At 38.6% G+C, this 5226-nt stretch overlaps 1 protein-coding gene across 12 annotated transcripts in view; it reads left to right on the forward strand.

Annotated features, from left to right (window-relative positions):
* CTNNA2 (catenin alpha 2) overlaps window positions 1-5226 on the forward strand; it is a 1185776-nt gene that overhangs the window by 448012 nt on the left and 732538 nt on the right. The window lies entirely within an intron of this gene.

Genomic DNA, 5226 nt, shown 5'->3' on the forward strand with positions numbered 1-5226 from the left:
TGGCCATCCTAAGTAAGACGGTTTAGACAGCAGATCCATCCCCTGATCCCCTTGGAAGGACATTTTTGGTGTTGGAAAGAAACCCTCACAGAGATGCTTAGAGAGAACTGTAGGTGACACCCTAGCACCAAATGGATAACCCTGGATAAATCCTTTTCTTTGTGTTTCCAGAGGATGTGGGAAGCTCAGAATTTTGGGTTTCTTGTTCAGTAATGGGCTGTTCCAAAGATAAGCTAACAAAAGTCTCCTTCTTGGGTCTGACATTGCCTGTCCCCATCCTGAACAGTGGTGCCCTTGATTAATTTAGGAAATTGTTACACTGTAGAAACAGAATGTTGTGCTGCTGGTGGCTCCTGTCCACAACTCCAACTCATCAGGCTCGTTATGTGGCTTCAATGACTTTGAACTTGTCGCTTCAACTGAAATGTTCTTTCCTAAACTCGTGGATGGCTTCTCTGCCCTCAAGTTTCAGCTCAAACATGTTGATCTTAATCACATTACCATTTTTTTTTTTTTTTCTGTTGTGGCACCTGCCATGCCTCATCTTTTTTTTTTTTTTTTTTTAATTGTCTCCTCCTCTGTGGGAGCATCAGCACCCAAGAACAATGACATGGATTTGTTCACGTCTCCCGGACCTAGGGCATGCCTAGCTCATTCATTTATATAAATAAATATTCAGGGATGAATAAATGGATTCTCTCTCCTACCCCTATAATAATACGAAAAGGAAGAACATGGCATCAGCAGAAATACGAATCATGAGTTTTGTGTCCATTCAACCCCATATCATAGAACAAAATAGTCCATCTCTTTCCTGTATTTTGCTATTTTGATAAAACTGTAAGTAAATTAGCTGGGATTAACTATGCTTGGTTCTCTCATGCCTCCCTTTGCAGTGCCCAGTACTTTCCCTACAGATAAAGCTGGAGGTAAGGCTCTGGGTAGAGGTTCTGGTAATTTTTTTTTTTTTTTTCCAGAGAGTCCTGAATTGACCCCAGTAACTATTAATAGAGATAAAGATGATACCGGGCTTCTCATCTGCCGGCTTTTCAGTTTAAAGAGTTCTACCAACCAGCTCACTGTTAGTTGTGTCATTTTAAGTGTTTCCTACAGAGCAGCCTGTTTGGGCGTGAGTTTCTGCGCATGTGTGTGAGGGGCTGAAAGCAGCCAGACCATTTTAAGTTCCTGTAGCATTCTGCTGCCTGACTGGGAACTTTGGGAATTTCTCAACTCATTACTCCCTAAGACACAAAAGAGTTTTTAACATGAATGTACAGAAATAAATCAATGGGAGAAAATAGTCATAATCCAGCTGCTTGAAATGTATGCCCTCTGTTTCTGGAGTCCTCCACACGGTAAAAATCACATTCTCCAGTGAAAGGGGCTTAACAAGTACCTCAAGTGATTCTTTAGAACAGGCAAGTGAGGGGAGTCCTGGAGTAATAAGTCAGCGGATGAACTCAAGAATAGATTTAATACAGCATGGGTTGACGATGGGTTTTCTTTTTGTGAATGAAGATAAACACTTTTGTAAGAAGCCATAAGTGAGATATCCTCAGGGAAATCTTACTGAGCCATACATTACTCAGCCTGAATACTCAGGTGCTGCCTGGTGAATCTCCTCTCTCCATACCTTAGAAACATCCCAGCCAGCACCTCTCCTGGTGAGATTTAATTGAAGAGTAGCTGCTGCTGCTGTTGTTTTTCAAAGCTTCTAACTCTCCACCCTCACCTCCTTTAAACACTCTTCTTCCTACACATCCATACCCCATTTATAAAAATACAATGTATCATCCTTGGAAGGACTCTTCTAGCAATAAATGCCAACATTAAAAATCCAGTCTCATGGAAGACTATTCTGAATTCTCTTTCTTAACAGCTTAATTACTGACTCCCTTTTCTACCAACTTTAATAGTTGGGCTGCAGCTGAGATGTTTATTGCATCAGCCCAGAGCTTTGCTTTTGCAAGTTCATACCTTGAATGGAACTTTGAATTTTCTTTTTAATTTCTTTTTTGTGTGTTTATTCTAGGGAATTGTTTCCGAAAAGAAGCAACAGTTTGCCTAAGTGACCTAGAGATTCTTAAATCTGCCTACATAGCAGAACCACCTGAGGAGATTTTGAAAAACACATATTCCAGGGCCTTACCCCAGTTTGCATGCTACAAAATCTCCAGGGATGGACCCTGGAAGTCTGATTTTTCTGCAGGCTGTAAGCCTGCAGCCCAGCACCGGCCTTGGTTTACACATTACAGAATCACCTTATTTAATCAACATTTTTAGATTCAGAGACAGTTATCATTTTCTTTTTTTCTCAGTTTTATAACTCAGATTTTCAAAATGCTATTTATTTTTTCTCTTCACTCTCTAATGCATCCTCCTATACCTCCTGCCATGGATTCAGTGAACACCTTTGCAGACGCACATTTCCTTTCCATTTTCCATCTGAAGTGACTTAAGAAGACAACATTGGCCTCTTTATTATTTGTTCTGCACGCTTTGGTTTTAGGAGAAATCAGTTAAGTAGCCTGTAGTCTGGTGGCTTATTTCACACTTTTAATCCCTGAAAATTTCCTTTGGGAGAGGTGCTTCTCTCTGTATCTATGAGACACTTACAAATGAAGTCTCTGAACTTTATCTTAGACATTGCATCTTTTCTCAGTATTAATAGAATATTATGCTTATTATTGCTTCAATTTTCCTCCGATTATTCATCTTCCATCCATTTGCAAAATCTATAAAGGCACATCCTCTCTTTACTTTCATATTTTTAGTCCTCGCAGTATTCTTAAGGGATCACCATCTATTTTCCCATTTTCTGATTTCATGTCATTTTGATGAAAATGAGAGGCAGGTTATCTGGGAAAAATAAAATGGTTAAGGACATTTCAAACATCATATGGTTAGTTAAAACTGAATTCATGTCTTCTGGCCTCTTCATCACTACTCTTTGGTTCTTTCCATATATGTTTTATATTTTAATGGACCTAAACATAACACATGTATTCTTGATATTCTTATTTCACCATATCTCTCTACCATGTCTTGCCCATTTTTGGATCTCACAGGGTTAGTTAAATCTACCTTTCTGATGCATCTCAGAGATCCTATCACAAACCTATCAAATCCCAAATAGAGAGTAGACAAAAGTAGCATCATGGGACAGCAATCAGAATTCCCGCAGAGGACCAAAGAAGAGCCATAGGTATTAATAAAGGAGACAACTAACTAAATGTGTGGATATTTTCAACAGTGCAGTCCCTTGTGGTTTCAGTCTCTGACTGGACGTTGTGGACCTTACAGGAAACCACGGTAATGGCACTTTACCATAACCGACAGCACTGGTATATGACTACTCTCAACTAGACTGGTCAGTCCGAAGACCCACCTTTCATCCTTTTCTGAGAATAAACCCTAGTGGCCTGCAGCTTGGAGTACAAGAAGGCATCTGGGAGTGTAAGTGCTATTTAAATGGAGTTTCAATCAGTCATCTTGTTTTTAACCTCACCTGTCTCCTCCCTTCTTCCAGAAGCAGCTGATATCTAAAATTCCTGCTTCGTTGAAGGTTTTGCAGTGTAAATTGGATTGGTTTCTGATCCAGCTTTCTAGGGCCTGCAAAATACTTTAGTGTACTTCCATCTGCTCTCCAGCTTCCACAGTCTTGCTGGTGTTTTCTCCTATTGTCATTGTTCCTAAGGATTGATCCCTTTCAAAGAAAATTGCTTTCTGGTCATTTTAATGGTGTTTCTGAAAAGCACAGTGACAAATGTATGTGATAAATCTGCCATTGGAAACCAGGCCTTGCATTTTTCATACAAGAATACAGGTTCCTTCCATCGTCATAGTCCAAGAGCCATGCTGTTGTTCACTGTAATTTGACCAAGTGGATGAATGGCGCAAAGATGATCAAAGCACATTTTCAGAGTGAACTGGGAGGCTGAGACAGGGGAATCTATTTGATCTTGGCTCTTTGAGTTGAGTGTCCTTTCCTTTCCTAAAACTAGTATTATACAGGCTGGTTCTCATTTAGACCTTAGAGGAAATGTGGCTAGGAATGTCTTGGCTTTGTTGCTTATGCAGGGATATAAAGACATTCAGAATCTTTAGTTGATTTAAAGTCTACTTAGTATTAAGCGTGACTTAGTTACTGACTGATAATGGTTCCATAAATGATACCATAATTTCACAAATGATTCATAGCACTGGGTTAAGAAAGAATTGAGTCTGATGTTATTGCCTCAACCAGCGATTTTCCTAGCATTGCAAAGATTTTACGTGCCTCTGCCAATGTATTTAGAGCAACAGACCTTATTCACTGAAATTTCCTTGTAAATGGAGATTTGACTGAAATGTTTTTGTTTTCCAAAGGTTACTTTATAAATTAAATGTATTTGTTATATCAAGGCTTTATTCCTCCATGTGATTTATTATTACTGTCTGCATAGAAATTTATTTGAATTCAAAGTAAGTGGTTTTATTTATAACAATGTAATGCTCATCTAAAATAACTATCATCATTGGCTCTAGAACAGTGTAAAGATGTCATTCTTTTGAAGTCCAAAAGTATGTAGTAAGAATGTTCAAGGAAACAAAAATGTTTAAAAAAAAGAAAAATCTCATTTGCTGAGCAGTGGGAGTTGTAACTAGAGGGACACATAGTGGGATAGTGTCACCAAATCCAAATTATAATGCATGTAGCAACAAACTTGCTTGCTTTGTCTACTCTCTGGAAAACAAATCAGCAATCTCAGTAACATAAGACCATCACCACTTCCTTAAAAGCCAATGCTTCCTGAGGGATGCAGGAAGTAATTCATTAGACTTTCTTTAATTTCTCTCATCACCTCATTTTCTCTTCTTTCCTTTAAGAGGGGGTTCAACTGTTGAAAAAGTATTTGGTTTTATTTGTAAGGCAGAGTAAATAATATCCTGCTTAAAATATTATTCAATGATTCAGTTGAATGTGCTTCAAAAAGTTCATCAACTGGTTAGTGACTGGCAGAGAAAAAAACCTAAAATCAGTTACTGTATGTTCGCTAGATATACTAAAAGAATAAGCAGTTAAAAATGGTTGCAAAATTTTGGGGTGACCTAGACAATCAAAAGCAGCCTGATGACCTTTGAGTAAACCCATCTACTTGTGGAGTAACTATAGCGAGGCTCCAGGATAAGAATTTGGTTTCCAGTAATGTCCACGGCTGAAGGACAAATTCAGAAGGTCTCTTG

Source organism: Tamandua tetradactyla, chromosome 17, assembly GCF_023851605.1.
Source record: "Tamandua tetradactyla isolate mTamTet1 chromosome 17, mTamTet1.pri, whole genome shotgun sequence".
Classification (NCBI taxonomy): Eukaryota; Metazoa; Chordata; class Mammalia; order Pilosa; family Myrmecophagidae; genus Tamandua; species Tamandua tetradactyla.